At 36.9% G+C, this 22,510-nt stretch overlaps 1 protein-coding gene across 8 annotated transcripts in view; it reads right to left on the bottom strand.

Annotated features, from left to right (window-relative positions):
• The window catches only part of LOC149089997 (uncharacterized), a 247,448-nt gene that overhangs the window by 159,907 nt on the left and 65,031 nt on the right, over positions 1-22,510 (bottom strand). The gene's annotated exons all lie outside the window — the stretch shown is intronic.

Raw genomic sequence — 22,510 nt, 5'->3', positions numbered from 1 at the left:
TTTTTTGAAGAGGAGCGTGGTGAGAAAAAAATATTCGTGCCTATCACAATGGAACCACGGAGAAATGGATAAAACCTGACGAGCTACATGATCGATAAGAAGGAATAGACAGGGAACAATAGTTACAAAGTCGATAAAATATTTGCACACATTAATACTATTGTGATAACTGACTAATTTTTTGTCATCAATTCAGATTTCGCGAATGCAAGTTCTGTATTTCCCTGTAATACCAATACAATTTCACAAAGATAATACACACATTTCTTTTCCTGTATCATACAATCAGACCTCATCGGCGGATTTAAAAACGCACCTCACTTGTAACTAAGCAACTGTGCAGTCAATTGAATGCCATTACATTGAAACAATGAATTAACTATGACGTTCCACAAATTCAGTCATTTCTATGTAACTCTTTTTCAATAAAACGATTTGTATAAACATATCTCACATGCACAAGCCGTTGTAAATATCCCACAAAAATAATGTTTCAACATAAGTACATGAGAATATTTATTTGACCGTACATCCATAGTCTCGCTCATCCCTATACCAACCACTCACTCACCCAAAGATTCAGACCGCGACCACAAATCAGCCCAGAGCGTTATGGGCAATGAAATTTCTTGACGATCCCCACAATTTTCCCCCAGAGGAAGCACATCTCATCCATTCAAGATTTATGCCTCGGCTGCGGAGTTTTTATTCAGTCCGAGGAATGGGCTGGCTGGACAGGGAAGAAGCGTATTTGACAAATAATTCTTTTTCCTTCCTCCCTTCTCACGGCGAGGGTAAAATCAATCAAATTGCATATATATATATACACACACACACTCAACGCACTACGTACTCAGCAAGATGTATGTCTGCATCCAATGCGCGCACACAATCTCCATTGCCAAGATAGAAGTTAAATGGTCTGTTGAGAAGAGAAAAAAAAAAATAGAACAATATCGATCGATCCTAACTTAATAATAATAAAAAAAGGTATGGGATTCATTTTGGAATATGGAGGAAAGAGGAACCGGAATCATATTATCTTTACGGGGTCAACGGGGTATTTTTCCATTGATACTCTTTTTCTTTTTTAATTCGGGAAATTTTCATTTCGACCTTGAAAAATTCAATATCAAGGTCAGTAAAACATCTATCAGATGATTTAAAAAAATAAAAAAATAACGATGCATTACCGAGATTATAGAGATGAAAGAATAAATCCAGTCAAATTTATTTACTTTTTATAATACGCTAGCATACATTATTATTAACCCACACTAAACATACATTACTTTTGCATGCATTAAACATGCTTATTATTTAATTATTGTTATTATTTAAATACATTAAATATTATTTAAATTCATAATGTATATTAAATAATGTTATTATTTAATATACATTATCACATGATACATACTGTTGATCTTTACAATTTAGTTTCATATTTACATACAGGTTAATATTTTCTCAATCTCTTTGAGAAATTCGTGAGGATCACGTTATTATATAATTTTTAATTATTTTTTATCAATTATTTTTCAATTGAAACAAAAAAATTTACCCATATAAATACTGTACAGAGATCTGTCCACGTGAATTTATTAGTGTTAATAGACATCCATCCCCGAATCCAGACCTTCACAGTCAGAGGCTAGTCTTGCTAACCACTTACTTCACTAAACACCAACTCTGACTATATCGCTATATTGCAATTTACTGCCATTAATAATAAGATGGGTTGGAAATGAAGGCGCTGTCTATCGGCGGTCGCCTCAAGTTCCTTAGGGAAAATATCTTATCTATATCCTCCATCGGATTTGAACCCGGGACCGTATCAGCAACCTTCACGGTGGCGTCCCGTAACCACTGGACTGCCAGGCGGCGTAAGTGTATATTCAATAATATTTGATCACAATATAGAAACTACATGTATTAACTCACTATGATATTTTATGTAAAAAAAAGAAAAAGCTAAGCAAAATAAATTTTATAACCCTAACCATAAATTAACTAGATTTTGTGAAACGTGTGACAGTTGCCATTCATCTATAACAAATAATAATCGACCTACTAGAAGTACCTACCTTTCCTTTGGGGTCACAAAAGGAATGTACCTTATTTATGTATTTGTTGTGTTACTAATTTTCGTTGCTATTGTTTTTGTGTTTTGCCATGTTGTTTTTTCCTCTACAAATAATAATAATGGCGAAAAAAACTTGCGTTGTTTTTAGGATCGGGTCTGTTACCGTGTTCTATCCCTCTTCCCTTTTACTTCCCTCCCAAAAATATATTCTATTATATCTTACTTCTCATTTTTTGTATTGTTTTTGTGCTTTTGCTCCTTTTATATTTCGTCTCTGTTTTCTAAGCACAACCTGTGTATCCTCTTTGTGTTTTTGCATTGTTATTGTATTTTTATACTTCATATTTTAGTATTCTTTTATTTTTTTGTATTTTGCAGTGCTTTTGAATTTTTGCGTTTTTTATATATATTTTTTGCACATTGTGTTCTTGCATTGTTCCTACCGGTGTATACTGGAGGTTGATGAAAAAGTTCAGTAAAAATAGGAAGAGATCAATACCGCTAAAACCCTTTTTCTGTAGTGCCACTATGTTAGCAATAAGTGCTACGATAATGTCGGGTATAAAATTGTATCGGAAGTGGTATAATTGAGCAGTACTTTCTAACTGGTGTTTTTCACGGATATTCAGGGGTATTAGACTTCATTCAAGGGGTGACGTGAGGTATGTTATTCAAGTATGATTATCCGGACGCTTCGATATTTGAAATTACTGGCCTTTGAATTTACTGATACAGCAGAATTTGATAACGAGTAGGTCAAAGTTTTACTGTGTTTAACTGCGATTTCAGTCCGCCTATCTTTAGGGAAGTTATCCACAATTTTTTGCATTCGAATAGCACGCTATTCTCGCAAAAGAGCAGACTAATATGGCAGAGATTTTTTGCCGTTATGGACACAACAGACGTTCCAGTTCATTTCGAAGATACACTGCTCAGTAGGATTTAGGGGTCGAGGCTCATAACAATCCAGCCACATTTCTGAACACACATTTCAAGAAACTACCTGAGAATAGCACGAGCAGTATGGTCTAGTGCCTGATCATGTGGTATGAGGGCCATACAGGCCCTCAAAGAACTACCGTCATGATGTGGTCAAAGTGCTAAACACACAAACGAGCACATACCAGGGGAAACAACAAAATAGTAATAAAATTCCAGGGGATCTTTATAATCATGATCAGGTAGTATTTCGCAAAATCTAATCTCGTTTCCAGGAATGTCATGGATGAAGTGCAGGAAGTTCTGAGTTTGATAATTACGGAGGGATCTTCAAAACAAATATGAATTTCAGTTCCGGATGCGAGGCAGTTTCCAATTTGGAAAAGTCTCTCCGCAGAGAGTAGGCAGTCCTTCAACACGATCCCTAAGGAGTGCGAACACGTAGTGGACGCTAGTTTCCGATTCCGCGCGTTACAAATTGTTTAAAAACTTGAATTTCAGATTTTTTTTTTTTTTAAACAAATCCGTAACGGCGCGGACTTGCAGAATCGGAAAACCAGCGTGCAATACGCTCGCACCCTTGCACTACACGAATATTCATTCATTTCCATATGGCAGCACCAGTGTAGCAAGAAACAACCATAACTCTGATAACACGAACACATTAGGGTCACGCTCACACACATACAACACGTTCCTGAATGCACCGATTTGTCAGAAATTCCACAGAGGAATGTTTACGAAGTTCGTGTATGGTTGAGTAGCGGTAGCAATAGTTCCAGAAAATACATGCTTATTCGCCCAGTACTGTAGACGTTATAAATTGCGGGAAATACATCTACGTCTAAGCAGTAACAACACGCAGCACACATACAATAACTTCTTTTCTTCCTTTCGACTCGAAAACTTCCATTTCTCGTATTTTAGTTTATTTTATTTAGAAGATTTTCAGATGGAGAGAGATGCGGAGAGAGAAAAAAAGAAGCACTTCAATTCTTCGCGGGAAGAAATAAAAATATGAAAATAAAACTAAAGAAAAATACGCTATCCAGGGGACACTCTTCTCTCTCTCCATAGTTTTTCCTCTACTCCCACCATATTTTTTTTTTTTCGGTACTTCCCACTTCCGTCATATTTCCTCTTATATATATATTTTTTTTTCCGGAACTCACTAGAGCACATGACATCTGCAGCCTCCGTTTCCTTTTACCATAGCTCGGTACTGAAAAATGGTGGATAGTCCCTACTAAAATAAAAAAAAAGAAGAATGAGTAATATAGTGATTTTTTTTCCTCTCCCCCCCCCCCTTTCATCCTTGTCAGAAAATATTTTGTGCACTGAGAAAATTTTTCGATAAATCTCCGAATTTTCGATGCGATGCGAATTTATTGTGAGCGGGCGATGTTATGAGATTGGAAGCGGTGAAGAATGGCGCAGGAAAAATAATAATAAGAGACGCGAAAAAGCAAAACAGTTTTATATGGGACGGGGGGGGGGGGGGTGATGCAACAATTTGTATCAGCGCAAACATTTCGCGAAATTGAATTCACTCTTATTGTCACCTCTGGACGAATAGTCTCAGATAAATACGCGCACACACCACCCACCCTTACACAAGATGGCCAACAAAGCTCCTACATGGGATCCCAAAGCATCTCGATATCAGATATTTTTGTGATTTCTTACATTACAATCGAACTTTGATAAGTCGAGGTAACACCGAAAATATTTCGTATTAACCAACAAAACAGCAAATTTGATCGTGACCGATGCAAAAATAGTTGATTCGTATTAAGCTCGTCTTAACGAGATTTGACTACGTAAATTTACAAGATGAGCCTCATACAGGTACTGCTACAAGTCCTGGCCCATGGGGCCCCCGATCATGGATATCGAACCTATGAAATATAGAGGGAACTCGTCGTCCATCTTAGAGCAAAGATTCGGGAGGCCAGCTCTAGCCTGAAAGCTTGGGGAATGAACATCACCCTTTTTTTCTATATTGCAAATTTACTACAGTCGACGCTCCTTGTAACAACCGTGTGTTTTTGCAACCATTCCATTTAAACGACTGGTCCGAATTTTTTCCAACTCATCCTATGTTATTTTTCATTCAATATAATGACCTACAAAGACCCACATCTTTTTATCTTTTTTTCTTCCAAAGAAATGCACAAAATATGTATTTTTCGTTTGCCGAATTTCCACACATGATAATGGGGAGGGAGGGGGGGGGAGAGAAAGAGAGAGAGAGAGAGAGAGAGAGAGTGAATTAGAAAGTTTTTTTAATTAAACGTTCGATATAAAAACCTCTCAATATAACACCCGTTACCCGTGGAATGTGTAGGATCGTTATAACAAAAACGTCAACTGTATACAGGGTGTCCTGTAAGTGCTAGCACGTCTTTTATCTCATCAATCTGTCGTCGTAGAGGCATAGTTCCAATTTAGAAAATGCTCAAAATGTGTTCAGAAATCGCCTTATGCCAATTTTCAGAGCAAAAAGTGTGTCCCAAAATAAAACAATGTAAAATTTTATACGCCCCCCCCCCCCGTAACTTTTAAATAGAAAGTTGTTCCACTGTTTCTTTTGAGAACAAGAAAAAAATCCCATGTTTCTAAATGGAATATTCACTGAGATATTCCACTTCCAAAGTCAGAGAATAGGTGGGAAACAATAGCATTATGAGCTCGTCCGTTAGTTTAAGCCATTCTTTTCCATTTTTCTCAGATTTTAAAATTAAAATATCTTAGCAAATATTGGAGGTTTTTTATTTAATTATTTTGGGGGGGGGGAGAACCATTAAAAAAATTTAGATTTATTTTTTTTTTATTATTATTTTGTGACAGTATTCGACAGCATTTTCACTCTCAAAACTGGTACAGGGTGGTTTTTGAACACATTTTGAGCATTTTTTTTAAGCTGGAACCATACCTCTAAGATGAACGGTTGATGATATAAAGACCGAATTAGGACTAACAAGACACCCTGTATACGGGCCGTGAAAAATATCTTCCGTGCGGGTCCATCAAAAATCCCAGAGTTCCAGTGGGAAAACTGTCCCCCTTTAAATCTATTTTAGCATTACCATAGGGAAGCGACTCACCTACAATGGGAAACGCTGATTTACATAGAGTAAGAAGAATCTAATGTATTATAGGGATGAGATACACCAGAGAGAGTACATGGTGCAAGTTGATAATCCCTCGTACATAGCATCTCCTTGTAATATATGTAGTATAATAATATCTATGTCCTGTTTAGTTTCCATTTTGTACGCAAAACAAGAAGTTAGAACATAAACAACGTTAAATTTGCATAATAAAGGACATGTGAGAGACAAGCCTTGTTTTCTTTTCGTTAGCAGTTTATACCAACATCGCCACGTCTCCTCATATGGACAACTAGTTACTTAATATCGTTTTTCTCCATGTTCTAACTATACATAGAAGTAAGTAAGTAAGTAAGAAAGAAAAAGTCGGGGACGCGGAGATTCGGTTGTAAAACGCGGGGTGCCCTTGCCGGTGAAAAATGATGAGATTGTGCCAGTTATCTATCTCCCTTGCTTTTCGCCCCTTGGCTTTTTACATGGAAAATCTAGACCTACGGCGGCTGCAAAAAAAAAGTCTCTTGAAATTTTCTGAAGGGAGAGAAAAGAGAAGACGAATTCCTTCCCCCTCCTTTTCTTTTTTTTTGCAAGAACATAGAAAATACATGAGTATCATAATACATAACTAAGAAGCTTTGATAAGGCGAAAAAGGTTCCACGTATACTCTTCAGAAATTCAATATCACTGAGAAATGCATTCATAGATTCGCGATCTCATTTCAAGGATTATTATGTGGAGACATGTAAAATATATTTTTGAAATGTGCCCCTATAGCGAATTATCGTGGGTAACACACTCGAAAACTTTTCCAATGAATGTTCTCAACAAAGATCGGTTCAACTAAGACTCCAATTTTTTATTTTGAAATTTTGAATTGTGTTCAGTTTTGCGATGCGCCAATCGGTTTAATTATGGTATAAATGCCCCCCCCCCAAGGATGGGGGCTGACAAGGCTCCAGCTGAAGCTCCCTGACAGAAACGGACACATGAGACTGAAAATGTTCGCTGATGAGGAGTTTCATGGAGAGTGAGAGTTAAATGGACAGCAAAATACATTGAAGCCATTAATTGTAAAAACTCAACCATTTCCCGAAGAACTGCTGGATGCAACCAGGTAGCACAAGGTAGCACACAAGTAAAGACACCAGAATGATTCAGCCCAGGTCACAAAGCACAAAGCACATACTAACACACGTAAGCAAATGCATTAAAATGCAGCGATCCAGCATTTATTGTAGATCAAGGCGTGAGAAGTTCCAGGCGTAAGGTCACAACTGCGACTTGAACCCCCTCCCCACATATCATGGCAATGTTGAAAGATTTGTTTCTTTATTGAGTGGCATAACCATTTCCAAATGTGACTGGACTGTTCAAGTGTCGATCTTATCAGTCGTGACTACTTTTTGTATGTTTAAAGCAGATCGCACACAAAACCAGTCCACGGACTTTGGAAGAGCTGAGGATGAATTGATATCCTAAGTAAAGACACCAGAATGATTCAGCCCAGGTCACAAAGCACAAAGAACATACGAACACACGTAAGAAAATGCATTAAAATGCAGCGATCCAGCATTTATTGTAGATCAAGGAGTGAGAAATTCCAGGCGTAAGGTCACAACTGCGACTTGAAAATCAGTATTGGCACCTGAAAATTTGTGCACGATCTTGCTGAATTTGAATCTAAGGATAATACAAAACTGTCTGATTTCAAAGGAGCCAATATAGCTGCCATAGGTGCTAATTCCCAAACTTGAAAAATCTGTAGATTATTTCGTGATTAATCATTTCGCAAACCATGTAATACAAAGTGAAAGAGGAAACAGGATTTTTTTTGGGACTGCATAGGGTGATTATATAACCCCTTTTCGAGGGACGTCCCTTACTTTTCTCTGTCAAGATCTTTTTTTTCCTTCAAAAATGTCCTGTTTTCTCCCGTATTTTCAACGAAGCCTGCTTGAATTTTTTTAATACCATTTACTGAAGTCAAGGATTAAAATAATTTGCCAATTAATTATGACTATGAACCAAAATTATGACTATAAATATGGATATTGTGTCTCACATATTTGTTATAATAAACGTGTTTTTTTTGTAGAATTATTTTTCATTCAATTTCATAAAAACATTGCTTAGGACTGTTTTTCTTGGGGGAAAACCCCATGCTCGGCTCCAAAACAATTTTATTGGCGCCTAATCTACGTACAGATCCATTCTCTTATGATACTTTTCTGGCGAGTAAAATTTCAAATTGAAAAGACTGCACAAAAGAACGTGTGATGTACAAATGGAATTTATTTGTGATCCCGTACGTAAGTGTCTGTTTGAATAATGTGTCCCTTGTAGCAAAGACAATGTGGCAAATGTTGATACGGAATGAGCGGAAGGACTGATCGCGTCGTGCTAGATATATGTTATAACAGAAGCTGTATATAGAAGCTAGGGAGAAAGAGAGAGGCGTTCGTGGATCAGATTAGTACATCCCTCCCACTTGTCAAAAGATGTCTGTCATGCAGTTCATCTTTCGCTCCGGGCTGCAGGCGATACCAGATAAGCAACCAACAAACTTCACTTCTTCCCTGACGGTAGGAACATTTTGTTGGAAGTTTAAATGAGCCAAAGCGCGCTGCTGTTGGCTGATCCGTTCAATGATTTCGCTTTCCTGGTGACTGCCATTCACTCTTCAGAAGAATTCCTTGGAGACACATATAAAACAGTGATACACTCACACGTGACGTTTCCGTGAGATGTTCCAAGCCCATTTTTTTCCCCCAAGTGAAATTACGTTGCAGTGACCTTCTGCGATTATTCTTATTTTGGAAAACATGCCAAAAAAATTACGAAAATTGTTAATTTATCACATCGTTTTGTGTTTGTTGTATGGCTTGATATATATAAAGCTCGGTCAAAGTGACATTCAAGAAACCGCGAAAATATGTCGTTACCGAAGTTGAGATTTTTTTAAGTGGTATGTAAATACTGCATATGCAGGGTGCATAGGTAACAGGGCGCATAGCATTTTACTGGCGAACCGTTGGTCCTAGAGACATCGAATTAGTAAAAGTATCCAAATAACGTGTAGCACTGAGAGATATGTCATTCATGTTGCAAGGGGTTGTATAGTTATTAAAATAAAAAAATAACTTTTTATACAGTCTTCTTGTGTCCGAAAACACAGTTACAAAGTTGTTACCCTGTCTCTCCTGATGCCAACAAAAATAAATTTCAAACTTAAATAATAATTGTTGCCAACTGAAGTGCAATATTCACTAAGATATTTGAATTCGAAAAATGGTGGAAAGTTGTTGAAAAAAAACAGCATTTTTAATGCGAGTTGAGTAATGGCTCTCTAGTAAAATGCCATGCGCTCTGGTACCTCTGTATAATCGGATGCTACGACGAAGTGGTTGCGTAACTAAAATATAAATAATGCGAAAATAAACGAAGCTCGCACCACCCCCTTAAGTGGGTTCTTTCACCATTGATATCTGAATTGATGTCAATATTAGACAGGTATGAGTTTTCAAAGCTAACTTTGAAGTAAGTTCCAGGAAGTCCCTTCTAACGGTTTGAACTAAGAGTTGAGGATTCCGTTCCATGGAGAGATATTTGCAGCTTTCTACGAATACAAGGAAGAACACAAAACGCATTAAAAGGGATCCCTGGCTTCTACGAACATTGCCTATGTTCTTTCGTGCCAGCAAGGCAGACGGAACCCCGAGACGACAAAGTTATTATGTACAAGGGTATGAAAACTGAACAATGCTCAACAAGCGTACGACGAACCCTGTTTAATTATCATGATTGTCAACACGAAAGGTGGACTAACTTCAACAGTTTAGCTCAAATTCTGAGAATATCTTGGAAAAACAGCACACAATCAAAAGAAAAAGTATTGAAAAACGTGTCATATCCGACACCGTTGTATTTCGTTGACGTTCCAACTAAAAGAAAGGTCCATTCATTAACATTATTCTCCATGGAAATAGGTCAGGGCTGGTCAAATCTAAAAAAAAAAAACTTCAGTCTCTAGAATAATTTTTTAAGGGGGGGGGGGCAAAAAAATATTTATCCGGAGAAATAAGTAAAAAATAATGCTTCTTTTGACTTTTTCTAGAGCATAGTGACCCCCTTTCGTGTTGGCAGATATGATGCTGCAAATTTCAAACATTTTGTACTGCTTTCAGCCTGCAATTTAGTAACAACACAACAAAAATTTTAGGCGCCAACCACAATGTTTTAGTCACCATGGCACCTGGGATTTTTCCAGCCCTGAAATAGGTTATAACCACTGCTTATTGATGTTACATCCGAGATGTTTTATAGTCGAATTCGACAGTCACGAAATACTTGGAAAAAGACGATGGTGTTCATCATGGCAATAGAGACTTCAGTGAAAATGCATCAATTATTTTCCAGCAGGAGGATTCAGATTCAACATTACTCAAAAGCGGATAAAAAAATATATAATTTTTATATCGTATGTCACATAATCTCATCATCACAATTCCCATTCTAATACAGAATTCCTCCCGATAATGTCCAAATGTGACGTCACATTGAAGATCATCAAGGTAATATAAAAGAAGAAGAAAAATATAATAATTCACAGCTTTAAAAGTTAAAGGTGACATCTTTTAATGCAGTCATAACTACTTTCGCGTAATAACGAAAATAATAACTGTTATTTTTTATGGGCCTGAATCGTATTTTGAGAAGATTTAATCATCAAGAAACATGGATTTTTTTATTTTATTTTAACTGTTTTCTCATGCAAGTAACTTATAATATCTATAGTGCGGGACAGAAAACATATGACATTACGTCAGAGGACGTTTACCCAAGAAAAAGACAAGAGACTGGGCAAGTTGCCAGTTCTCTCTCTCTTTTTTCCGCTATTGACGTCCTTCGTACAAACTGCCAAACCGATAATCATCTGTTTTGTAAAAGGAGAGGAAGAATTGGCGAGCAAACGAGTCTCTCACAAAAAATAAATAAAAAAAAAGCTTCTTCTTATTATTTTATTTCCCCCTTGAATTATAATTAACCCGTATAAGCCAATATTTTCCCTATTCCCCGCAGTTCATTTGACGTGCCATTCGGTTTTATAAGAGTTCCAATCATTCGGATTCAGTTACGATAACGTAAATAATTTCGTACATTTTAGGAAGGTGATAACTAGAGCCCGGATTACATGCACTAGAAAAAGCGGAAATATGCACTAAAAACGATGAAAATCAAGATAAATCTTCATTTAAAAATTTCGATACATGATATGAAATAAAAAATGTGTGCCGAAAACGGAAACGAATCCATCTAATAATGCTAAAGTATGTGACTAAAAATGCAAAAATATACGCAAGAATTAATGAAAAAATATGCATTCGAAAGTGATCAAAAATGGAAAAGTTCATAAAAATTGTTGAAATATGCCTTTAAAAATACCACATAATAAAAAATAGACATAAATTAGAACATATGCCCTAAAAATTCTTCAATATGCTTCATGAGAATGTTGAAAAATATGCATCAAATGAAAAAAAAAGCCGTAGATTTTTGAAAAGTTGAAATTAAAAGGAAAAACAAAATATGCATAAAAAATGCGTACAAAAATGAAAAAAAATACGTATATTAAAAAGCACTGAAGTATGTGTGCATTACGAGAAAAGGAAAATATCAGAAAAACTGAAAATATGAGAAAACATGCATTTAGAAATGCCTAAAAATATGCACAATAGAGCCTAAAATGAACTATAGTCCTTCTCAATGGTGAAATGTTTTCTTGAAAAACTAAAGAAAGTCGATTAAATTTGAAGAATAAAAAGAAAAATCTTGAAAACATTAGTACAATGCGATTTATAGCGAAAATGCTAAAAAAATACACTTATTTTAAAATTTGTGATTTCATGCATTTTTATGCAGTAACTATAAGTGCTAAAATATGCAATTGCATATTATCCGGGCTCTACTGATAACTAAGTAAATGACACTTTAATGTCCCTTATTGAATACCTAAAACTTTGACAAATAATGACCAAGTTTGTGGAAATTGACGATTCCCCCCCCCCCCAACAATTTATTGGGAAGGATTTTACTCACAGAATCCAAAACCATTATTATAGGTACATGCAAGAAGAAGAAACGAAGTTATAGCTGAGTTTATCCACCTTTAGCAAGGGTTTCAAATGCAAGAAACAATTTTCAAACGTGTTTTTCAAAGATTCGTGTTTTTCGTTGCACCGTTCCATGCAAAAATTAATTTCTCAAAAAAAAAATGATCAAAATGTTTTGATGAAATTTTCGAATGATGTTTCAAACACTACTAGCAGTGCAATGAATTGGGGACTTTTCTATATGTCCAGAATTGTTATTTTTTATTACTAGGGATGGGAATCGAATGAGATTTTTGACTGGTTAATTAAAAAATTTCAATCGATTAATCGATTGACTCTAACTGAACAATTTCAAATGCAATGCAATTACTTTATAACAAACTTGTCGGGTAACCTTTTTTTATAAATTTCTATAAAGAGATGCTATGAAAATGTATTTATTCATTTCAACTCACCTAATTGCTGGATGTAAACAAATACTGGGATAGATTAAAAAAATTAGGCTTTTCGCACGATTGAAGTAATGCTGAACATTTTCGTCATATCCTGGAATTTCTCCACCATGATCTTATCGGTTTTTTTTTAAATCAGTCATTTAAGGTCAGCAGTCATTTGTTAGTCATTTTAGGTTAAAATATATAATTTTTATATCGTATATCACATAATCTCATCATCACACTTCCCATTCTAATACAGAATTCCTCCCGATAATGTCCAAATGTGACGTCACATTGATTGTTTGGATTTCGAAACTACTTTCCATCTTCACGGATATACTGTTACTTTTTTTTCCACCTAGAAACTGTTCTTAAATGGTACACTTCAGAAGGGGAGAGAGAGGGCTGATGTTTTTCGCGAATACAAAAACTTCTGCTCACAGTGAAGACAACAAATTTTTTACCTTGTTTTCTAAAACTTCCATGAACCTAATTTAAAACAGAAATCATCACCAGTTTTCATTGAATCTACATGTATTTTTTCATGTCGAAAAACTTGCGCAAAATTTTGATTCATATATTTCCAAATATGGTTACTTATCGGAAATATTATGTATAGGAACACAACTTAACACATCTAATCAGTTTCGTAAAGTAAATTATGAATTTTTATTCAATTTTAATCGGACTGATCGAGTCGATTAATTCAACTAAAATGTTTAACTGCGATTAACAATTGATCCATTAATCGAATCAGACCTACTTATAACACTTAAAATATGAATATTTGTTTTTTGTCAAAATGCGGTATCGTTCCATGAAAATTGACATACTTCTGACATTGTATATTTATTGCACCTTGAAACTTTCAATTTATTGCACAGACAGCTGTCATAGAAGACGTACGATATAGAAAATTAAATGAATAGGCCTATATGCTATGCGAAAGCTTTTAGTGTAAAATGTCTTGCAAAAATAAGCTAATTTTAGGAACATAACGCGTTATCAAGATAATCTCGGGAATTTTATTACTACTTCACCACACACGAACTACGGCTATAATTTACTGACATTAACGAGTTAGTCGGGATGGAAACGTCATCTATCGGTGGTCACCTCAAGCTCGTTAGGGAAAATATCTATATTCTTTCCCCGGTTCGAAACTGGGACGTCACAATGGTTCGCGAGCATCTTACAACCCCGCTACTCGGGCATTAGGAAATTCACTGGATTTCTTTATTTTGTACTGAATTACGATTAAAATTACATGTTTCGTAAAAATCACACGATTAAAAAAAAAGAAGTGCCCGTACCACATTGGGTGTGTGTGCTTTAATACTTACACTTGCATAAAATTTTACTAATCAAGATAAAGTTCCGATAGCTTGTTCCGAGTATGTCTAATATAGACTTTATGAAAAACAGAGTAAACTACTTAGGAAGACATTAAATTTTTAGTCTCGCCGAAAAAGATCCGTGATTGCCCATCCGGAAATTTATTATATTAAATTTCATCATTATGCGAAATTCTTATATGCATCTAAAGAGTATTAGTTTACAGTAAAATTACCTAATTTAGAGTATTTAGATCAGATAACAACGCAAACAAATCCATTGCAGAAAATTTTCTTAGTCAGTTTGTTTATTGTAAATCCACCATGCAATACTAAACAATACTAAATTGAACTGAGATCATTATGAAAGGCATACTTTACGAGAATAATTCGTCACTAAATCAAAATAGTATTGAAAAAAAAAACCAGCACACGTGCTCGTAAAAACACACACCGACACACACCATCGCCAACTTCACCCTATATTCCAGGTATCGGCATATTTAGGGCAAACTATTGTCGGGCAGAAGCAGAGATGTATGTACGTTATTGTCGCGAGAAAAAAGATCAAACGCACCGTAGGGAATGCAATACGAAAGACTCACACACACCAAAAAAAAGTAAGTAATATCTCAACACACACACACACAACCCAAAATACCTTTTCCGGAAGAACACGGAAATATCGATCCCAAGACAAAAAAAAAAAAAAAAACCCTCGGAACGGGGCATCTTTTCCCCCCAGTTTCCCTCAGTACTTTCACGTCACCAGTAGCTTCACTTCAAGACCAGAAGGGCACCACAACCAAGATCCTAGCATCAAAAAAAAAAAAGGAGAGGCAACCTTCTCCCATTCACCCGCCCGAAGTTTTTTTTTTCAATAGTATCGCCCCCTTCAAGCAGCTGCCCGTACCCTTCTCTCTCCCTTACCTTAGCAACGGGAGAGGTAGATTCCCTCTTCTCTCAGCTGGGCGAACCTAGCCCAACCCCCTACAACAGGAAAATGGCACAGGTCTTTTCTCTCTCTCCCAAAGAACCTATTTCTCCGACAGACAGACGCGCATGCACGCACACATACACGAGTAAATGCACGAGAGAGAGAGAGAGAGAGAGAGAGATGGTGGCTGCTGCCGCTGCTGTTCCAGAAGATACCACCACCGAAGCGTCAAAACTTAACGTGGAAAACAGCATTCCACTTTTTCTTTCCCCTTTCACTTCGTACTGTTGTACTCTTGAAAAAATTCCCCTCGCTTTTTCATCTTGAATATCTACTTAATATTTTCCCGATATGTAATTTTTTTTTGTAACCTCCCATTGAGATTTCACTTTCATCTGGAGATGAAGGCAGAGGTAATATCAATGTTGATAAACAAAACAGGAATGCGTATGTGAGGAAAGATATGCTGTACTACAGGGTGATTCTTAATTCGTGGGACAAGTTTTAAGAGGTGATTATAAAGAGAGATTCATAAACAAGCATTTTTTTGGCCGCAGGACGTGCGGTCGAATGGCAATAGCAAAGGCGATAGAGGGTGTTTTTAGAGAGTGCTCAACAGCACTTAACCAAAAGCAAATGTCATATTTTTATTAGATGCAATATGCAATCAACCATTCTCGGGTGTAGAGTATTGTATATGTGGTAGGCCTTATCATGGTGCAACCTGGGTAACGCAAATTCTCCCACAAGTCATAATCATGTCCCCCCCCCCACATTTGGCAGCGGGGGCCCCTTTAGGCTGGGATCTTTGGCACCCTCCAAATGAGATTGTTCACGCGCCTTCGTATATTGAATTTATAGTGTAAAGAACAAAAATAATTAAAAAAGGTAAAAATTGTCCCTGTCAGTCCAGGCCTTCTGGGGGCCATGATCATTATATGGTTATTTTACTGCCGCACCCTAAAGTAGAACGCTTCCCGTTGATCTGCAACGAGCCCTCGGTTGACTGGAATTGTTCTACAGTGCCGCTGTGGTGGTCGAGTGGTCATAGTGACGGATACGCACTCAGACTGTTAGGTACACACACTTACACCTCCGGCACAACTCACTAGGTAGTAAATTGCCCAAGGCGATAGACCAGAGTTGTGTTCGGTTTGAAATGGAATGGAATTCGGGTTGAAAAAAAAATATTCTGCAGTAAAAATTCCCATACCAAGTGTTTTCTACATTTTTCTTAAGATTCTTCTGATTGTTCGGCCATCAAGTGCTCCCGAGCACGAAATTGGGCACGAGCATTGAGCACTATCGATGCCTCCGGGAGCATCATGGTGCTCGCGAGCAACAGTTTGAAGATGACCGCTGTAAACTGCAGCAGTGTTTCTTTTCCCTTTTTTATGCAATGGCTCCCTTCAGAACATAAATTTCCAGTACTGCCCTTCCACAACTGTCATTTAACAATTGCACCAAGTGCATTTCGCTTAGAAAACAAAAGAGGACAACTCATTTAAATTACTACTTAAAGAAACAACTATGAAAATTATTTCCTGTCACAATTTATATAGCTCAACCTCCAAACGAGTAAAATTCTACATAAACATAATTTCGAGAAATATAGCTTGAAGTTGTAATAGGTAATGAAGTACAGTCAGTGTCGTCTTAAGGCATGGGCCCACCCGGGCGCGGCTCGGGGGCCTCAAGAATAAGGGGGCTTTCCAAAAATGAGATCCGGTTGAAATTTTCGAGAATTTGCTTGATAAGGCCGCAGAAAAATCACTTGGCCCGAGGGCCCATGATGCTCTTAAGACGGTCCTGTGTACAGTCGTCCTCATTTTAAACGGGGAATAAAGCGGTGGATCCAACAACGCGGGAATAATTAAATTGTAGTACCGTAGTTGTAGTACCGATTTAAAAGAAATTTCTGTATATCTAATTATTATTACATGTTTCTATGTGTACTTTTTTTTGGGAATTTTCAAAAATTTTGGCAATTTGCTCTGCTTTTTTCCTGATCATGGTGAGGATGATTGTTACAGTTTTGGCTCTTTCTCAGCATGAAGCCATTGCATTACAAAGTACAGTCAAACCTCGTTAATGAGTCACTCTTGGGAGAGCAAAAATATGACTTAGTAAGTGGAGTGACTCGTTAAACGGAGTAAGCCATAGCTGTGTCAATTCCTGTCTGAGGACATTTGGGATTTCCAAAAAGTGACCCGGTAAGCGGAGTGACGTGTTAACCGGGTGACGCACTAACGAGGTTTGACTGCAGTCGACACCGTCGGAATTCGAGCTTCCATTTCATCGCAAATCACTCCCATTAATTTCACTCTCCCCCCCCCCCCCGTTTTTTTTTAATGCTTGATACCCGAGCTTGAGAAATTCCACGATCTTTGACATTTTCAGTTCGGAGTTTATTATTATTATTGCATTCATTATTATTATTATTGCTTTCAATCTGTTCCACAAGCAGAATTTTTTTTCTTTTCTCGATTTTTTTTCCTAATTTTAGGACACTGCGTGAAGCCATGGCGTTTGTGCAGATTTTTTCTTTTGCTTGAAACGTTAGCGCTCTCTAGGGGCAGAACAAAAATAAAATAAAATAATTAAATGCACTGAATACACCACTTTTCACATTGAAGGGCACAAATTACAGATTGTGCATAAATTTTGACTTTTCACATATTTTACTTCATTTTTGAAAGCTACATTCAATAAAAATATTATGTATTCAGTGGTAGATATGTATTTACAGTGGTCGTGTAAATTACAATTACGATTAAGTGGAAAAATTTTGGAAATAAAACCACATTCAGCGGGATATAGCATTGTCTCTCTATGGGAGAAATTTTCATTCCAGAGGTGTTTTAGGGGTAATTCAAGTATTAAGTCAGCATCGGGGGGAGGGTTCGCTTACGTCATAAGCCACCCTTTTTTGAAGATATGAAATATTCTAAGCTGCTGACGAAATTTTGCTAACAGTTCAAAATGGTTAAAAATCTGCTGACGCAATACTTGAATGGCCCCTTATCAGATAAATCCGTTATCCGATTTTAAAGCACTAAACCTATTTCCTTGGCTCAAAAACTTACCAAGAAAACGCTCTGAACTTAAAAATGAACCAATACAATCAGCATATAATCAGTCTGTTGTTTTTTTGCCAGTAAAATTTGTTGATTAATCAATAAGGAATGACCAATGAAATATCTAGACTTTGTTTTTCACCTGGACAAGGAAAGACTTTCTTTTGGTTTTTCTCTTAAGGCTCTTTTGTTTTCTACTTGTTTTCAACAAAGGCATACATCCATTCCAATATCAGCAGACAGATCTGAGCGAATTGATGGCCTTCGAGTCGTTGAAGGCAACGCGAACCATAAGAGCAAACATTTTTCACCGTCCCGTGATTCTTCTTATTTATTTTTTTTATATTTATTCTTATATTCTCCTCGTGTGTTTCTTTTGTTCTTCACCTCCTTCTGTGCATTTCGCTGTTAGTCAGTCAGTTCAACACGCGGAGCGAATATAAATATCTCTGTAACTTTTTTTTTTTTTCCATTATTTCTAAAGTAACTCGATGTAGCAATAACTGGCTGTGCAAGAAGAGACTCATACAAGACTCACTTGATGGTGGTAGTGGCGGTAGAAGCACGCGGAGGAGATAATAGTGGAGGCAAAACAAAAGTAGAAAAAAAATGACAATGACGTTGGGCCTAAACCTCTCAGGAGAAATTGTCCTATTCCACCCGAGAGACAGTTGCGTAAAGATAGCTCTCTTGTGTCCCCCCATCTGCTTTTGGAGAAAAACAACAACAACAGTACGTAAGCAATTCTGTACGCTATACAAACGACGAATAAGATGACGAAAGAATTGAATTTTTTTTTAATGAATACAAATATATGCATTGACTATCAAGAAACGGGAAATCCGAACTACGGTGAACGTATGTCTTGTCTGTCAAAGCATCGAAATAGATCCAAAGAAATTTTCCCATCACGGAACTCGGGACATTTGGCCCAGTTCTCAAACACATTTATGGAAAAATTACTCACGATTTCACCGTCCATTCACAACTGGCTCAGAAATCACCATCTATTGGTACCACAACTTCAGCTGCTCAGAGAAATAAAGTGCATGTATATACATCGTTGTAACGATACACAAGTGTGATATTGGTATAATTCCCTTTGAATGTCACGCACAACAGCGATTCTACGCTGCCAGGAGCCAATATTGAATTAGGTATAGGATGTACAATTTTTAATGTGAGCCGATCTCGCCGTTAAAATGTCTCGCCACAGAGAGCAACAGGCCTACAAGGGTACAAATATTCAATCATTACACTTCATTCACAATTTGAGATATGGACGGCAGCACTATAAAATTAACATACAACACTAGATACGCACTCAGACTGTTAGGTACCCCCACACACACACTTTCGGCATCACTCTACATTCTTTTGATTAATTGTACGTTAAAATGTCTTGTAAGTAAATATATACATATTAATTAATTAGGGTCGATATATTTGCTAGGACCATGGACCATTTGAGTTGGGTATAGCAGAAGGCCTTGGCGCGAAGCTCATGATGTCACTAAAGAGGTTATTTCACATGTAGTCATTGGATATAGCAGGCCGACGCATGTGATATCTTTACCTTTCTTTTGCAGTATATCCAATGACTACAGGTGAAATGTACGACTTCAGTGACGCTACGAGCTTCGCGTGGAGGCATTTTGCTATACATGGTGTTGGTTGGGTTCGCATGTATGTACCTCAAGTGGTAACCTCAATAAAGAATTATTAAAAACCATTTGAAACACTGTTAAAAATGAAAAATGCATTTCACGCTCCTTAATAAGTTATTGCAACCATTACGTTACAACGGCCGGTAGGATGAGTCCCGAATTTTTTCCTATTCATCCCATGTTGTTTTTCATCCAATATAACGACCTACAAAGACCATTAAACCCAATACAATGTCCGTAGAAAGGGTAGGATCATTATAACAAACCGTCAACTACATTAATATATTCCAATTAATTTAACTATATCGTGCTAAGATACAGACGTGAACAAAGGCGTAACCACAATTTTTTTAGGGAAAGGCGGAAGAGTTCCACGATAATTTTTCTCCCGGGGGCAGTTCGTTTTTTAATCTGGACTCGGTACCACAGTACGCCAGCGGACATGACCGCTGACCGCCCAGAGAGATCATCTACAGTTGGGGAAATGTACGGTCTCAGTGGTTAGATAAAGTGGTCCGCAGTTTTCTACTTCATACTTCAAACCAGAATTAAATTAGGTCTATCCTGAAAACGACACTGGCTATTTTTCTGGATTTTTACTTCTATCGAAAGCTATTTAGAGCCTTAAACACTTTTCAAATCAGTTTTGTCGTACCATCGTAATTTTTTTTTGAAAATAGAGACTACTCTTTCTTTATTTAGTATTGAAGCGCTGATCCCTACATGTAGGGATTTGTTTTTAAGGGGTGGGGGCATATTTTTTTTCTGCGCGCCATCTGTCCATCACAAGTGGTAATAGTACCTATGACCCGAAAACGTTTCAACAAGGACTGTACAGATTGCAAATTCATGAAACCACGGAACGTTTTCTAATAAATGAAAAGTAAATGGATGTCTTATCTACCTAAAATACCATATTTGAATATTTTTTTAAATATTTAATTACAAGAACATTTTCCTACTTTCTTGAATACCAAATTTATTTTTATAAACCATTAAACTTTTGGTTCATTCTAACCTCATTACCGGACTACGGTTGTATTCTAGTCCATAAGTACTGTATTTCAATTAGTGACTTTGAAATAACTGATTATTACTGATTTCGAAGACTAATTAATTGATCAATTCACACTCAAACCCTTAATAGATAATATAGCCTCTACAAAGGAGGGGGGGGGGGATTCCGATGTAATTTTTTACACACAAATAAACTATTCTGAAACGGGTTGCGATCGTGTCCTCGACATCATAATTATAGTAATTAAAAAGCAGTTAGTAAGACAAAAACCCTTTGAAAGGGTCTAATTAAATTGTTTAAACAGGATCGAACCCGTCTCTCTCTCTATTTATTTTTTGATTATTACTACTTTTTTTTTTTGTCGTCAAGTTATGCAGATGAAACCGGACATATTGTGAAAAATAGGAGTCTCGACCCGCAACCGAGTGTAACGCACTCAAGACAGATAGACTAGAGGCGTGGGACACGAGAGCTGTTTTTACATGCACAAATAAAACGACCCGTTTCATGTGTTTGTGCGACACCGAATTCCCTCTCTTCTTCTTCCTCTTTGCTACCATAAATTTAATTATTAATAGACGCGTATAAACTCGCTCCATTTGGCCTCTTGGGTGACTTTTATTTACTGCCCGTCGCGGTCACGGTCATGCAGTATTCATATGCAGATTTACTGTAGTGCATTATCTAATTCGGGAACATTTCCTTGTTTTTCTTGTCTTTCTTTTTATTTTCGCGGAACAGAATTGCATTCTCTTAAATTGTTTGGAAACCCAAACCGATTTCACCGTCGTTGTAGACTGGATCAAGCATTCATCCATTTATATCAGGGGTGGCCAACCTTTATCTAAGCTGTGCCACAATCAAGATCATTTGCGATGCGCGTGCCACTCTACGAATTTCAACAAGCAGACCATACATCCCGTTTCTACGAGACACGAACATTATCTCCGTTCCGGCAAATTATTGTTCACCTGTCTTCTTCCCAGAAATTTTCAGCTTGTCCCACTTTTAAGGACCACATTGTTTTTATTTTTTAGTCATAAATTCGATTATCGCAATGTAGATTGCGTATGCACGTATATATATCGGTACAAGTTCAGTTTTCCTACATCATGTTGGTATAGGCAACGGAACCTGAAGAATCAGGGTGCTTGGGCCTCCTCCCCAAGAATTCATGGATATACAATGTATTGTATATACCAGCGGTTCTGAACCGATGCTCTGCGGGGACTCGAGGGTTCCGCGGCGACTCGAGGAAAATAAAATAAATCAGTAAATTTGATAGATAAATAAAAAAAAAAAGGTCTACACACACAAGGATCCGCCATAAAAATTATATACTGAAAACGGCTCCGGAGTCAAAAAAGGTTGAAAACCGCTGGTGTATACAATGCATGCCCCCCCCTCCCCCATGCAAAAGACCCTGAATCATGGTGCAAATGGGATGTCCAACAGTTATGCCTAAAGATGGGAAACCAAATAGAAACACATTTAATAAAAATTCATCACATAATTATTATTTTATGATTGCTTACCATACTAAATATAAATAGGCTAGGCATCCCACAAACCATCATTCATAAGAAAAAGGCTTCTTTAAAAGTTGGAGAGAATTTCTTTGATTGAAAAATGAAATACAATTTCTTTAACTTTTGAAAAGCGTTTGCGTGCCACCTCTGATACCATGTGGAGTCACTTGTGGCACGCATGCCGCGGGTTGGCCACCTTTGATTTATGTGGATAAACATTAAATAAATAAATTTAAAAAATATATATATAAATGTATATATATAT

The sequence above is a fragment of the Pholcus phalangioides genome, unplaced genomic scaffold, assembly GCF_987345545.1.
Source record: "Pholcus phalangioides strain wild (caught in Gottingen) unplaced genomic scaffold, Ppha-v1.0 ptg000001l_1, whole genome shotgun sequence".
In the NCBI taxonomy this organism is placed as follows: domain Eukaryota; kingdom Metazoa; phylum Arthropoda; class Arachnida; order Araneae; family Pholcidae; genus Pholcus; species Pholcus phalangioides.
The sequence above is the reverse complement of the archived record's forward strand: the minus strand, read 5'-3'. Positions and strand labels throughout refer to the sequence as shown.